This window comes from Alligator sinensis, unplaced genomic scaffold, assembly GCF_000455745.1.
Source record: "Alligator sinensis unplaced genomic scaffold, ASM45574v1 scaffold1048_1, whole genome shotgun sequence".
Classification (NCBI taxonomy): Eukaryota; Metazoa; Chordata; order Crocodylia; family Alligatoridae; genus Alligator; species Alligator sinensis.
Window position 1 is genome coordinate 143046 of NW_005842736.1, and position 16784 is coordinate 159829.

General features: G+C 42.3%; 1 protein-coding gene across 8 annotated transcripts in view; it reads right to left on the reverse strand.

The window, feature by feature from the left end:
• The window catches only part of LOC102368983 (methyl-CpG-binding domain protein 5), a 235939-nt gene that overhangs the window by 126442 nt on the left and 92713 nt on the right, over positions 1–16784 (reverse strand). For all 8 annotated transcript variants that reach the window (XM_025216384.1, XM_025216383.1, XM_025216377.1 and 5 more), the window contains one exon: positions 11112–11208. The gene's annotated coding sequence lies outside the window, so the exon portion shown is untranslated. The remainder of the gene's footprint in view (positions 1–11111; positions 11209–16784) is intronic.

The following is a 16784-nucleotide window of genomic DNA, read 5'->3' on the forward strand; positions in this document are numbered from 1 at the left end:
ACCTCATTTTGTCAGAACATTTCTGAGTATCTGTAGTGATAAGCTTCATGGTAAAGCCCTTTTTAATATTTTCCTCCTCAGGGCAAGACCACTTGGAAGAGAAGGTGATCAGAAATAATCAGCCTGGATTCACCAAGGGCAAGTCATGCCTGACCAATCTGATAGCCTTCTATAATGAGATGACCGACTGTGGAAGCAGGGACAACAGTGGACATAATATACCTTTACTTTAGCAAGGCTTTTGGTATGGTCCCCCAAAACATTCTTGCAAGAAAGCTAAGGAAGTATGGGTCAGATGAATGGACCTGTAAGTTGTAAGGTAGACAGAAAGCTAGCTGTATCATTGGGTTCAAAAGGTAGTAACTTGGTGTCTAGTTGGCAGCCGATATCAAGTGGAGTGCCCCAGAGGTCAGTTGTGGGGCCAGTTTCAATATCTTCATCAACAAGCTAGAATATGGGATTGGAGTTCACCCTCAGCAAATTGGCAGATGACACCACGCCTAAAGAAATCTCATGAGGTTCAATAAGGACAAATGCAAGTCCTGCATTTAGGATGGAACAATCCCATGCAATGGTACAGGCAGAAGAGTGGCTGGCTAAGCAGCAGCTCTGTATAAAAGGTCTTAAAAGGGTTACAGTGGACAGTAAGCTAAATATGAGCCAACAGTGTGCCCTTGTAGCAAAGAAGATTAACTGCGCTACATTAGTAGGACTGCTGCTGGCAGATGGAGGAAAGTGATTCTTCCCCTTTATTTGGCACTGAAGTCGCATCTGGAGTACTGTGTCCAGTTTTGGGCCCCCCACTACAAAAAGGAGGTGGACAAATTGGAGAGAGTCCAGTGGAGGGCAATGAAAATGGTGAGGGGGCTAGAGCACATGACTTCTGAGGAGAGGCTGAGGGAACAGGGCTTATTTAGTCTAGAGAAGAGAAGATTGAGAGGGGATTTAATAGCAGCCTTCAACTACCTGAAGGGTGGTTCAAAAGAGGATGGAGCTGGACTGTTTTCAGCAGTGGCAGATGACAGAACATGGAACAATGGTTTCAAGTTGCAGCAAGGGAAGTTTAGGTTTGATATTAGGAAAAACTCTCTCACTAGGAGGGTAAGTAAAGCACTGGAACAGGTTACCCAGAGAGGTGGTGGAATCTCCACCCTTGGAGGTTTTTAAGACTTGGCTAGACAAAGCCGTGGCTAGGATGATATAGTTGGGGATGGTCCTGCTCATAAGCAACTGGTGACTGTTGAAAGTGGAAGGGCACAATTTAAAGGTTCTGGTGGTATGCAGTGGGGTTCTAGGCAGGTACTCAATAGACAAAAGAGTTTTGATTTCTATTCTAGAGTTACTTTTAATATCATGTTTTATGTTACTATGTAATAGCAGATGGAGACTGTTCAAAGAGAGAGCTACACATGAAGAAAACCATGGTGGGGGTGTGTGTGGGGTTATGTGGGGTAGAGTGCAGTGTGTGGAGCTTTCCAGAACTTGGCCCCTGTCCAATGGTGCAAGGCTGGTCTGAACTTGCCAGAACTTGGCCCCTGATGGCCCAGACTGACCCCATGCCATCAGGGCCATGTGCCAAGTTCTGGCATCCCTGGACCCCCCACCCTGTGCCATAGGGGACCTTCCCCTTCCCCCGATGGTGAAGGGCTAGTTCAGGCTCACCAGAGCTCAGCCACTAGCTCAGATGGTGCAGAGACAGTCCCCAAGCCCTGGCCCTCCAACCCGCCCCTCCCCATTCCATAGACTTATCCGCATGTAGCTGCTGGAGCTGATCCTACCAGGCTGCCTGGCTGTATTGTCGGCCACCTGTGTATGGGTATGCACATGACAAACCCTACCCTGCAGCCCTGGATTTTCCTCACTTTCTATACATAAAATCAATTAACAGATGTGTGCGCCCACCCATTTCCCTGATGTGTCACCAATGGCACTGCTTTGACCAGGGGTTGGAGTAAATGACCTTCTGAGGTTCCTTCCAACCGTAATTTTCTAAGATTCTATGTTTCTAAGGCCTGAATAGGGTGTAATACAAGGCCTAAGGCCACAGAGTAAATATGGACAAAAAGTAAAATATTTAAGGAGCTGCTCATTCATTGAGCCTATCCATGCAGTGCACAAACCATGACAAGGATACTGCAGGCCAAAAAAACCGATCGTATAATTAAAGATTGTATCATAGAATATCTGTATAAGGATGCTGAATTAAAGTTGCAAAAGTAACGTGAAATGAAACGGTACCTAACCTTATCTAAATTGTGAATGTTAGAGACTTTGCAACTATAGTAATGATATTCTAATATATGAGGTTTTTAGCATGCGTACTAATATATATTATTTAGAGTATCAGCTCCTTAGAGGAGGAACCATATAGGTACATATAGTGCTGAATAGGTATACCTTGATATTACCAAAGTTTTTCATATGGTCTCTCACAACATTCTCTTAGGCAAGTTAACGAATTACGGGCTGAACGAATGGGCTGTAAGGTGGATAGAAAACTGGATAGATCATTGGGCTCAAAGGACAGTAATCAGTGGCTTAGTGTCTAGCTGGCAGCCGGTATGAAGTGGAGTGCACCAGCGGTCGGTCCTGGAGCCGGTTTTATTCAGTATCTTTGTCAACAACCTGGAAGCAAGTCTGCAGATGACACCAAGCTGGGGCGAGTAGTAGATATGCTGGACGGTAGGGCTATGATTCAGAGAGACCTCCAGATTAGAGTTCCAATACTGGAATATTGGACCAAAAGAAATCTCATGCGGTTCAATAAGGACAAGTGCAAAGTCCTGGATGGAATGATCCCAAGACCCAGTGCAGGCTGGGGGCTGACTGTCTAGGTACCAGCTCTGCAGAAAAGGATCTAGGGGTTACAGTGAACAATAAGCTGAATATGAGCCAATAGCATGCCCTTCTTGCCAAGAAGGCTAATGGCATAAATTGGTAGGAGTGTTTCCAGCAGATGAAGGGAAGTAATTATTCCTCTCTATTCAGTGCTGGTGAGGCCACATCTGGAGTACTGTGTTCAGTTTTGGGCCCCTACTACAGAAAGGATGTGGACAAATTGGAGCAAGTAAGTCCGGCAGAGGGCAATGAAAATGGTAAGGGGGCTAGGGCACATGACTTCTGAAGAGAGGATGAGGGAACTGGGCTTAGTCTGGAGAAGAGAAGAATGAGAGGGGATTCAATAGCAGCCTTCAACTACCTGGAGTGGGGGTCCAAAGAGGATGGAGCTAGATTGTTCTCAGTGGTGGCAAATGACAGAACAAGAAAAAATGGTCTTAAGTTGCAGCAAGGGAAATTTAGGTTAGATATCAGGAAAAACTCTCTCACTAGGAGGGTAGTAAAACATTGGAACAGGTTACGCAGAGAGGCTGTGGTCTGAAAAACCTATACCCAAACAAACAAAATATTCAAACCTTCCCATGTAGGGTAAACAACAGGCCAACAAAATGTCTTCTCCCTTGGTAGAAGCATAGGAATAGTCTGTATCATGTTTCTTTCTTTAGTGTTTACTTACAATCTTCAACAAAAAAAAAATTCTCCAGGTCTGAGGTTTAACTAAGATAGTTGCATTTATTCCTTTCTTACCTTGGTCTCTCCTCTAATACACTACCATTGTTTCTGTCCTTCTTTTATATATCTGACAGCTGGGCCATGAAGTTCAGCTATATATGTTTCACACTCTTTTACCTTTTCTCATTTGCATTCCTCTTACAAAATTGTCAAGGATATAAGATTAAGTTGAGGCTGCCTGGGTGGATCCAAGAGCTAGTAAACGAGGCCTCTGAGTAACTCAGACAGATAATACAGACTATTACATAGGGCAATATATGTGAACAGAGTGGATAAAAATCAACAATGACAAAAAAAATTAAAAAATTGAAGTCTTTTTATTTAAATAATTTTTTTATTTAAATTGTATTTTTTTTGTTAAGATGCTTTAAAATAACCTATATAAAAATAGCTTTAATTTAAGTTACGTTAAAGCTCAAAGATATGCTCATAGAATGATGGGGATCATAGGGATTATAACTTCTAATTATACACCATTTGAGACAATATATTCATGTAACCTTTTTTAGAAATGTTTTATAAATAGGTCACAACAGGCCATGGACTATATTAGGGGCCCAATCTTATGGGGTTCACAGAGGCTCCTCTATAGCTTAGTAAAGATTAAAGAAAACCACTCTACCTAATGAGACTCAGTGCTCAGTCTAGAAGATCCCATTAAAAGCATCTCTATGAATATGTCTACCCATGCCTCTTTTAGGCACGATTAGCCTAAAATCGCCATTTTTAAAGAACATTAAGGGTGCAGGTCTACATGTGTACTCCCTTAATGTGCCTTAAAAATGGCGATTTACAGCTAATTGCACCTAAATTTGATACCTGTGGAAAGTCGCCACTACTGGGCACTGCCAAGAAAATACCTCACCGCTGCCGCCAAGCAGCAGCAGTGGTGGGTGCTATTTGCCAAGGTGCAGACACTGGAGCAGCAGTTCCAGACAGCAGCAGTACCTGTCGGTGTGCTGACTGATTTGGAGTCCCAAGTTGGTCTGCACACCGACAGGTATCGCTGCTGCTGGAACCGCCGCTCCAGCTCCAGGCTCCAACTCCAGCGCCTTGGAGAATAGCACACACTGCTGCTGCTTCTTGGTCCTCTGGCCCACTCTCAACTTACACTGTGGAGGCAGGAACATGGGGAGGGGGGTCAGAGCTGAGGCAAGGCTGCCAACAATATCTGAGGGACTGGAGGCTCCCACCCCCTCTCAGCTGCCACTGGGTTGTACCACCTGGCTATGCCACTGTGGGCTTTGGGACACTGGTGGGTAGCTTGCTTGGTACATGGCCAGGCCCAGCACTGGGTGCAGCTGCCTCGAGGTCACTAGACATGGCCTGGGGGCTTGGACATACTTTCTGTTTACTTGAAGCCGAAATGCCTCTGGCTGCAATCCAATGGCCCCAGCTCCGCATGTGCCACTGACAGACCCTGAAGCCCATGAGCACACCCTGCACCTTTCTCTATGCTCCCCGGCCAGGAATGCGCTCATTGTTTGCACTGCCCCTGGCCACTTTCCCAGTGTGGCACCTGCCCACTCCCCACATGCCCTGGTGCAGCTGTGTGTGCAAGGAGATGTCCAGGGTGCTGCCCAGAGCACTGCAAACACACTGGCCCAGTGAGCCGCATTAAGAAGCCTTAAGGCATGCACCTGTAGGCATGCACCTAAATCGCCTTACTGTGTCTTAGGCTAAGGCGCATTAAGTTTAGGCATGTGTAAATTCACGTGTACACATGTCCTGTGATGCTTAGTTTCATTTCTCAAACTGTGTCTCTAGAGATAATATTCTTGTTAACAGCAGTATATAGAAATTACCTATCCTATCGTCTCTCTGCGCGTTTGTGTACAAAGAGTCAAGCCCTTACCTCTCTCAAAGTGCAAAGTTTCAAGAAGTTAAATGAATAGAGCATATCAAAACAATAAGAATGCACTTGCTGTAGAAAACAATGATTAAATCAAGGCTCCCTGGCCAGTGATTTAAAATCGATTTGATTTAAAATAAATCTACCCTGTACATGAACAATACTAGAGTAAGTTTTGCACCTTTACAATAAAACAAGGACTAGAAAAAGCTGAGAAAGTATAAAGATGTATCAATTACTTTTCTACTAATGTGAAATTGGGTCGGTCCCAGCCTTGATGCTCTGTCAGCCCTGTCCCAAGCTGGCCACTCCAAAATCTAGTTTTGTAAGTTGTAAGTTGAAAAAATTCACAATTTTTATTGCATAGGTAAAGACCTTGAATAGTGATCTCAACCATTATGTCAAGGCATCAAGAGGTGCCTTGAGATCCTTTCAAGGGTACCACACAAAGTTAGTACTGTTAGCTATGCAAACATGATTCATAAGATAAATTCAGAGATTTCAAACAGGAATCCACAGTGTTAAAACACGCTGACCTATTGTGGTCTTTTGAGCTCTCTGTAACAATAATTTATTTATTATATTTCTGTAGTCAAAAAGTCAGTGAAAACTTAGAGCTGCCATTTTTCAAGGGGTGCCTCGAGTCTAGCAAGGGATGCCTTGAGTCTAGCAAGGTCAAGAAACACTGATTTATAAAATGCAATCTTCCCTGACAGATCAGGGATGCCTAAACAATGCAAGACAAAAAATCAGTTTGCCAAGCTGGACAAACTTTCCACTAAATAGATCAGCTTTCATTGTGTTGCGCTGCGTAAAGTCTTGCACTGCACATGAAAAACAGTGCACCAGAGACTATAGCCTCCAAATGCAGAATAAGCAATGAAAAAAGTTCTAAAAAAAAAATGAAAAGCATTCAGCACTAAAAACTGATTAATTTTTTTGCCAAAAATATAAGACTGCCAATTTAAGCAAATATTATACTTAGCTTGCATAACTCAACACGATTTGGAACAAGCACATTTGTGTTTAGATATTTCAAATAAAAGCAAACTTGGTATGAAGTAAAATATGATTAGCTTGACAAAGAGAGATGAAGTTTCACCTGACCATGGCATAACCTGGAAGGAAATCTTGAAGTGTTCATTCCGTCTTGAAACAGACCTAACTACAGGGATTTGGAAAAGTTACAAACTCTTAAGTTACAAACAAAATGAAAATTTTGCTTGTGAGAGCAGGCATTCTAGGTGTTAGACACAATACAACAGGAGAAAGAGACCAATGGGAGAGGCTAAGGAAATGAGGAAATACAAAGCAAACAAATCAGAAGTCTCAGCTTGCTACTTGTCTAGTAAACCTCAGACCATAGTTATTCAAATATCACAACCAACGCAGGTTTTACAGAGGAACTGAAAAAACAGCAAACAAATCTGCCTTGTTTTTTGTAATATGAAAGAACTATATGGTCTCTTTTTATGCTAGGCAAGGATATCATTATTACTTGGCATCGATTATAAAATATTTAACAAATGTAAGATGCCTCTTGAAATGTCACTGTGTGTAAAATGAAATAGCTTTGTGGTTTACTTACACAACATGTAGGCAAAATAAATGTTTGAGAAAGAAACAACTTTAATTGTGTTCTACAGGATGGTACAATTTCTGATAATGAAAAACAGTTTCTAGCTAATGGAAGTTTGGAGTATTTTACTTACATGTACAAATGTATTTTACTCAAACTGACTGCACATTGTACAACTAGGAAGGTTCCTGTGTATATGAAGTCTGTTTTGGTGAAGGACTGTCCAGCTATCAAGCTTTGAGTATATGTATAAATATTTACCAAAATGACGGAAAATGCATGAAATGTCTGATGGATACCTGAAGACTAGTAAGAATTAAAATACCTAAAATAAAAGAAAGTATCAATTTCAAGTAGCTTTGTAAATATCAGGACAAAAACGTACCTAAAAATAACTTTCTATAGACTACTCATGTAAAGTATTACTTATGTAATCTATAGACAGTATATACATATAGATCAGAAATGCTACACAAACAAATTTTACATTGGAGTCATGTTTTGTTATATTAGTTTTTTCATGGAAATTAAATGAAGAACCACCACAGCATAGCCCAGACAATTTTACAATGAAGGATGGAAATTTACCACAGAAAGTTAATTCGCATGAAATAATATACACTTATTTGCAACCTGAAATGTATTATCTGAAAGAAAACAAACAGCTAAAACTGCAGTCAGGCCAGTATTATATTACTTTTATTCAGCCAAGGAGAGAGAGGAGGACTGAATTACAGTGAACTCACTTACTAGAGTTTACGAGTACCCATCCTAAGAACATACACTTTAAACAAATATACTCCTATCTGCACATAGATGTGGAAGTTCTTAAACTTTAAAAATCTCTTTTTTTTACGAAATAAAAATACCCTCCCACCAAAGCTTCAAATTGTAACATTCATAAAGAAATTATAAACCAATAAAGGGCTCTGTCAAGTGATCTATAGGCAATACAATGTTATACTAAGTATGACAGTACTGGTCCTTACTTGGTCTCTTTTTCTATGGCAGTAATGGAGTGACAATCAAATAAGCTCGAGAGAAACATGGCTCTTGTTGGGAAGGTAGGTAGAATAAGTGGGATGAAAAATGACTATCTTAGGTCTCATACTTTTGGAGGTTGTGAAGGAACATTTTACTTGATACTGGAATACCACACTGGCAAATCATGTTTTGGACTTGTAGATAACTTAGCCTTTAACTACTTAACATGCAGCTTTACTCGAGAAACTGATTTAGGGAAAATAATGTAACCTGTTTCACTGATTTCTGCATCAGTTTTCCCAGTTTAAAAGCAACATATGTTTTCTGTCTCACTGCTAGTCAGTCTGGAGTCTGAAAGCTGAGCCGCATTCTTTCTGGCTTACGTATTCCACAATTCAAGATTCTACAGGTCAAATTCTTTCAGCTTCTAGTGCTCCACTACCTTCAAATTATGCCCTCAGTTACAGCAGCTGCCATCACTGGGTTTGGAAAATTGAAACTGATGCTGTAGTTTGAAGATAAAGAGGTTAAACAAGTAGTTCATAAACTGGAACTGAATACTTGGGTTGCTGCATGAACCAGAAAAAAATTCCAGTGCACTTTCCCAGATCGGGGTTTTTACTGGGGGTCAAGAGTAGTAAAATATTTTCATCACTGGAGCAAGCATGTGTGACTGAGTAATATCTAGATACAAAGGGAGAAGATCTGCTGAGAAAGATGCAATTTTTAAATATTTCCTTTTCAGAACAGAACTATACTTCAGCAGAGAGCAGAGAACACCTGGCCAGATGCTTGTTTTCTTCCATTCATCCTCAATGTCCTCCCGTGTCTCATAATTTAAAACACGAGGATAATTTGGTTACTTTACTGGACTATTAATTTACTCTTCCAATGAGAGATTTTGGGAGATGCTCAGATCTTCATGGAGTGGGGTTATGGAGGGAGAAGTGCTTGGCAAAGATATTTTATTCTTTAAAAAATTTAACTGAGTAGTGTCACACAGTCCCCTTTTTTTTTTTTTTTTTTAAATCAGAACTTATTTGGTAACTGTAATAATGATGAAAGAGTATAAAATTGAAACTTGATACTTTATTACTATATTTAAGAAGTTGGGCCCAAGAATGAGGTACTGCGTGCAATTTCTACAGAATTAGAAAGACATGCATTTAATTGCAAGTCAATTAAATCTAGCTCATTAGAAATCAATTATATTATAAGAATTAAGGCTGTCAATTAATCGCAGTTAGCATGTGTGATTAACATGTTAATCGGTGCTCATGTTAATTTTTTTAACACATTAATTGCACATGTGGTTTCAGAGCCCATACCTGGGCTCTGCTCCAATACTGTCAGCAGGCTGCCCAGAGTGGCAATAGTGGCAGCACAGAGGACTGCAGAGCAGCACGGGCGTGGGCTCCGGGCTGCTGCAGCAGGGGGGCTTGGGGGTCAGGTGAAAAGTCACAGGCAGATGAGCAGCTGCAGCCACAGCCTGCTCGTGGCCAGGAATGCAGCCTGGGTGGTGTGTAGAGCATCACCAGGCAGGTAAGTCTGTGAGGGAGAAGGGATGTGGGGGAGGGAAGGGGCAAGGGGGCAGATTGCGGCCCCCATGGTGAGGGAGGGAGTGAGGTAGGAGCAGCTCGTCCAAGGGCATAAGGGGTGCAGCTCACACCACTGCACGCACCCCTGGGGGAGGCACAGGGGGCATGTGCCTCTCGGATTTGTGTGCAGGGTGGAGGTGAGCTAGGGCTCTGGGGGTGCATGCAGCAGGATCTGTGCCTCACCTACACCTGGCCAAGCCACCCATGGCTCTGTTCCATGACCTGCCCTGGCCCTGGGGCCCCATTTACTCTAGCTCCTACCCCACTCCCTCACCATGGGAACCTCGATCTGCCCCCTCTCCTCCCCTTCTCCACAGTTTTGCCTGCTTGGTGCGGTGTGTGCGTGTCTACCCCTCACTCCCAAGTCACAGCGCCCCTGCTGCCCCTCACTCCTGATCCACAGTACCCCGCACCCTGCCAGGTCATACAGGACCCCCCCCTTTCCAAGCTCCAAACCCCAAATACACACCCACAGCCCTCCACACCCTCACAAATTTCCACAAATACCCCACATCCACCCCACAACCATACAAAAGTACCTGCATAATTTTGCAAAATTTGAGTTTTTCTGTGCATAATTTTGATTTTTAGCTGTGTAATTTAAATCACGATTAATTGTGATTATTTTTTTAATCATACAACTAATCATGATGAATTTTTTTAATAGTTTGACAGCCCTAATAAGAATGTTTTGATTGCTTACCAATAAAGTGTACTATTAATACTTTTCAACACTATCTTCAGTAAATTCCATATATTGTCATAGATCAAATGTAAAAACAAGAAGAATCAAACAGGAAAAAATCAGATCTACTTTTATTATCTAAAAGCAGCTTAACTGTTCAGGCTGAAAAAGAATATAAAGTTTTCAGTACTTATTCCATATACCAAGTATAATGGACAGAACATCTCCTGAGGACATGACACTTATTTTGATTAGTAGAGTCCATAGACATTAGAGTAAATAAAAGGTAGATCACAAGCTGTGCTTTAGAGGCATGCCTCCAATTAAAATGAATTACACAACTAAAATCCAAAAAATACCCTAAGCCGTAAGAAAACTGACCACTATATTTTACCTTGCATATTTGTTTACAATTTCTTCTTTCCTTAGTCCAAACACCATAATAAAACCTCCGATGGCTACCCTTCATATTCTAATATAACATATTGTTTTTGATGAGTTGCACACATTGCAGTGATGGCTGCTGTAGAAAACTGCAAGACTGAGGGAAGGCTAACTGAATATGAATTCACATTTTTCAAACCAAAAGGAGAGAACCCCTCAGTCTCTGCTTCCATATCGCTTATTTTTTAAGTTGTTAATAAATTTTATTATGGACTTTCACACTTCTGAGGAGTTGAATTGGTCTTCCTAACTTTTGGTACTGCCCTTTTCTTGCTTAGCTTTGAAACAAAACCAAATCAACCAACCAAAAAAAACCCCCAACCTAACATAATTTATGTTTGCATGCATGTGTGTACACACACACACTATATATATATATATATATGAATTTCAACTTACCGTTGCTGTCTAAAAAGCAGATTTTAAAAGATCTTCACTGTAAACAATATGCTCTCCATCTCTTATACATCCAATAATCGACATTCTCAATGAGAATCTGAGAAGTCAAATAGGATAACAGGTCAGGTTGAGTTTAATATAATTAACCATGGGCTTTTTCTTCTTTCATTTATTTATTTTAGATACAAACTAAGCATTGTTTATATATGATTAATTTTTTACATTTTTCCATTAAAACAGTAAGTCTGAAGAACACCAACCCACATAAGAGAAGAGCAATTGTCTATACTAGATGCAGAAAACAGGGTTAATTCAGCATAGTGGTTCTGGTTTTTTATGCACCAATTTCAGGAAATCCATAGTTAGAGTGCCCAATGCAATACCATCACTAACTACTTGGTATGTTAAAAAACATATTAAGAAACATTAAATAAACAGACAGATTAAAGAATTAAACTCTTTTCTAAACAACTCTGGAAAATAAAAATGTTTAGTCAGAACTCTGACAAGAGACATCTTGAAACCGAAACTTCAACTTTTAACAAAAAACTGGTTCACAAGCAAACATAAGCAAAAACTGCTGCTTGTGTCTTATTCGTCTGTCTTATTCTTTTATTTTCCTCAACAAGAGTAATCTATAAACATCCATAGTCACAACATGTTAAAAATCAAGTAAAAAATTCAAAGTATGTTGGGACATAATTTTGATTTACTTAGAATTTAAAGTTATATGAAAATGTCCTATGGAATATAGACATTGTTAACCTTGAATTTAACATAAAAGAGAAACTGGCTGACCAAAGTAACCACCAGGGATCTTGGTTTTCTGTGTTTAAAAATCCTAAATTCTCTGATAAAGAATCCTAAATTCTGATTAAAAACTCACAAAATCCATGTTTTTACACTATTAAAATGAAATGTCACTATACACACACACACACACACACGCACACACACACAGGTATCAGTTGAACACAATGTTTTACTGATATATTTATAATTTTAAAGCAATTTGGAAGTCTACCAGTGCCTCAATCATTATTATAAAATAAATGTTAAATACGTATATATTTTGGCATTTCATTTCATTTTTTTATCGTAGAAAGTCAGAGCTTGCCTTACCCCCTGTGCTCACCAGGATGTGGGTCCAGCTGTTCCCCATACCTGCCCCACTATTTTGTGGCACTGAGCAGCCCTGATACACTAGTGCCTGGCTCTTGCCCATGCCATCATTGCCCCTCACTCCCAAGCCACAGCCCCCTCCCCCCCCCCCCAAAGCCCCAGCCCCCCCCCCCCACCCCCGCCCTCCTGACCCACAGTCTCCTGGCCCTGCCGGTGGCCCTTCACACCTGACCCACACTCGCCCCTCCCCACTCCCCCGCCCCCGCCCGGCCCTGCTGGTGTCTCTCACTCACAGCCGACAGCACCCCTAGCATGTGATAAAGGGAGTGGGTGTGGGCACAGGTGACATATGCCACACCTGCGCCACATCACCTGTGCGCAGGGAGCACACAGGTGATGTAGCGGGAGGGGCAGATGCCCCCCCGAGATTTCCGTACACACAGTGGGGTGCAGGGCTGCAGCGGGGCCGGACCAGCTCTGGGCAGGAGCCACCTCCATGGCCCAGCGGGCAGGAACCTATGTGGCAAGGAGCAATGCACCGCCATGGCAAGGCAAGGAGTTGTGCCCCTGCTGCTGCCAGGGCTGGTGACACAGCACTCCCTCCCGTGCCTGGTCCCACCCACTAGGCCGCAAAGGTGGCTCCTGCCTGTAGCTGGTCTGGCCCTGCTGCAGCCCTGTGCCCTGCTGTGGGTGCAGAAATCTTGGGGGGCATATGCCCTCCCTGCCGCATTGCCTTGGCCTCCCCACCATGTCACCTATGCCTCCTGTTCCCCAGACACATCGCCTGTGCCCCCTCCATCTCTGCAGTGCATAGCCTGTGTCCCCCTCCCCCATCTCACCCCCACAGACTTACCTGGAGGGAGCTGCTCTCCACCACGCTGCCTGTCTGCTACGTGCATGTGTGTGCATGCACACGTATGTGGCACCCCCACATCCTGCTACCCCCCCCCCCCCCCAGCTCCAAGCAGCCCCTTGCAGGCTAGAACACTGCAAGCCTTGAAGAGGATATCTGTGGTTTCCCACATTTTTCTCCTTTAAAGGAGAAATCTATGATTATACTTTAAAGGACAAAATCTGCATTTTTCTCCATTAAGGGCAAAATCCACATTTTTCTGCAGCAAATGGAAAACTTGGATCCCTGGTAACCACACTATTTCGGAGAACAGATTGCTGATAAAAGAAACGTTAAAGGGTAAGTTTGCTCCTAGCTGTGCTACACGGAACAGAAGAATACTGATAAAAGCTCCAATTGAGCACAGCTCTCAAGTATGTGTCTAACTGTATGCACATGGTTATATTCTGCTGATTCCAATACAATTTAACGTATACAGTACTGCAGTGCTCTAAACCAGTGGACAAACATAACAATAAAGCATTTTAAAAGGATCAACTGGGACCACGCTGGTGTAACCAATGCAACTTTTCTGCCCATACTAGCATGTTGCAGCTAAATCACTATAACTTTAAACCTTAATAATGTATGTTTAAAATAACAATGGTTTAGCTTCCACTTGGAGTGTAATGGAATAACAGATGAAATGGTTACAGCAGATAATCTCTAAAGCATCATAATTTTAAAGTGCTTTTGTCTGTCTACAACCTGAATCTCTTTTGGCCCTAATTTAGTAATGGATGCAGTTTTTCAGAAATCAAGTAATTTGAAATGGCTTTCTTGTAAAAGGTGAATCAGTTTAATCTTCAATCATTTCATTACATTAGACCCACCCCGTCTCAAAATAGTGTAGATCCAACTCTCAGCAAAGTCAACAGAAATTCCCTCACTGATTTCAGTTAGATCAGGGCTATCCAACTGGCTGTGCACAAGCCACATTTGGCTTCTAAGAGATTAAGTTGTGGCCCCCAGGCTCCTGTCCGGCCCCTACTCCCTCAGCTGCTGTTTTTTGGTCCCCGCCACATTTGCACAGCACGCAGCCTGATGCCCGTATCTCATCTCGTGCTGCCATCAGGGGGCTTAAAAGCTGGACAGCTCTGAGGTTAAAGTGTAATTGAGTCAAGGGCTCAGCTATGAGTCTGAAGTACATTGCAAGGAGTTTTATTTAGCTTATTTATTTATTTTTTTAACTATCCACATTTCTCTAGATGACATCTGTTCTTGCAGATTGCAAACTATAGTTGCAGTATAGCATGTCTATAGCAGTGCACCTATGTAAGGCACCACTGACCACATTAGTGAAGCTCAACATGGACCCAGGAGTCCATTTAAGTAATCCAAAGGAACTCAACTTCTGGCCCATAGGCCACATCTGACCGCCAGTGCCAAGTCATCCAGCCTGTGGGCCTCCTCATGGGTTTGTGAGGAGCCCTGTAAGCCACAGCCCTGTGCCCTAGGTCCAGGAATGAAGGGCTGCACAGGGCCCTGATTCTACCATGCCAGGCCAGGTGAGGCAGTGTGAAGTCCAGAGGCTTCAATCCCAGCACATGGAGCTGGGTGGGAGCAGTGCAAGGCTCCCAATCCCAGCATGCAGGGGTCAGTCAAGGCCACAGTGAGCCAGTCTGGCCATGTGGACCCAATTTGGCCCATGAACCAATGCTATGATACTTTTCTGGCCTGCAGGGCCACAAATTTGAGCCCTACTGACATAATCCATTGCAGGATTGGGGCCCAGAGTCATTAAATATATTGAAATGGCAACTAGGACAAAACTAAATTTTTATAGTATGCCTACTTTAACTAATTAACAATATAGTCTTGCTTTGCTCTATTACTTCATATTTGTAGTGTCAACATTTCTGTTAATCTACAATAAAAGTTAACTGCAATCATCATATTTTCTACTCACTGAAATGGCTGGCAAAGTTCTTAGTGATTTCAGTGATGTGTGATTAGGTAGAAATAACTTTATTTTATAGGGTTTACAGATTCAGCTAGTCCTTCAGTTTCTGAAAAAGAACCACCTTTCAAATAGACTCTCTGCTCAAAATAGCAAGTTACCTAATATTTAAATAATTTATATACCATGCAATCATTCTGATGTCCCGCAAATTAAATTCCATTTACAGTTATAACATAATGCATTGGTCTCTTAAAAAGACTCAGTACGCTATAGCTCCTGGCTTTGCTGTGAGTGCACTAACCTTTTCTGTTCAATGAAAAACATGAACAAACTAACTGGCTTTGCATTGTGTCTTAAAGCTTCTGCAACTCAAATATTCATGGACTGCAATTGGATGCAAATTACTGAAGTAGAATGACCTTTAGCCTATGCTAAAATATTCCAGGAACCTGGAAAAGATGCCCCAGAAGACTACAAGTGCCATGCTGGGATATGGTTGAAGGAGGGACTTGGAATACCTTGAATTGGACAACAAACTAGATGAGCTGTCAACTCGGGATAGTTCTGGTGATAAAAGCTGATAGCGAATTATAGTATTAATACAAAACATTTCTGAATACTGCATAATAATCAAAGTTGTCTGTGTTTTTAAGTGCTATTGTGAACAGAAAAACCACGTGAATCTGGCCAACTATTCAACAGATCAGTTCTCTGAGTAGTCAATCTATCTACCTCATGTTAACTACGAAAAGTGATCATTAGATTAATTACTTGGGCATACTATCAAAATAAAAACCATGTAAGAAGAAGCTAAATTCTACTTTGGCTCAAGTATCAACAAACTTGTTAACTAAGCTCAGAATGTAAATGTGAATTATTAACTGTATTTGAACCAGAAAGAATTGAATTGTATTAGTAGATGTTAACAGTTATGAACCCAAAAAGATGACAAAAAGTCAGTAGGGAAATACAGATCGCCTGAGCGAGGGACCAACATAGGAGGGATGGGGGTGGGGAAGGGAACAGAACTAGGTTACAGAAAATACAAATGTTAGCCAACTAAGCCCGGGGGTTGGGGGCTCACGACACAGAGATAAGGAGGGTAGATACATATAGACCCATACAATGGTCTGCAATGGTGGAGGAAGTAGGTTGAAAAGAGTTTCTCAGTCCATATAGTGTGTCATCGTGGGGGTCCTCTTCAGGTGGTGTGGGGTGGTCTCTTGTTGATGATTCCTCTCAAAGTCCATCAGGTGCAGAGGGGGGTTCAGGTGGTCTCCTCTGGATCCAGTCCAGTGGCAATCAGTCTGGCGGGTCGATGTACTGTGCTCTTACATTGAGGTGGCCCGTGATGTGCTCCACATAGATGTCACGAAACTAGCAAATCACGTTGGACACCATGAGGCAGCACATCAGCTTGGCGTAGTGACAGGAGACGCAGCAGGCACGCAGGACACTCTCATTGCTAGGATTCCAGGCTTCGAGTGTTCCCACGATGAGCACATCGACTGTCATGTCATAGCTGTGGCCCCTCAGGAAGTTGGCCAGCAGGGTGTACCTCTCCTACTTGCAAGCCCAGGTATTGGTGAAGGCTTGATGCCGGTCCTTGAAAGGGATGGTCACATCCATTATCACGATCTTTTTGGCCTCTTCGTTCATGATAACAATGTCGGAGTGCATCTGGCTCTCGCAGCCCAGGACGATGCAGTTCACGGAGATCTCCCCGACTATGGCCAGGATGGCTCTCACCAGGCAT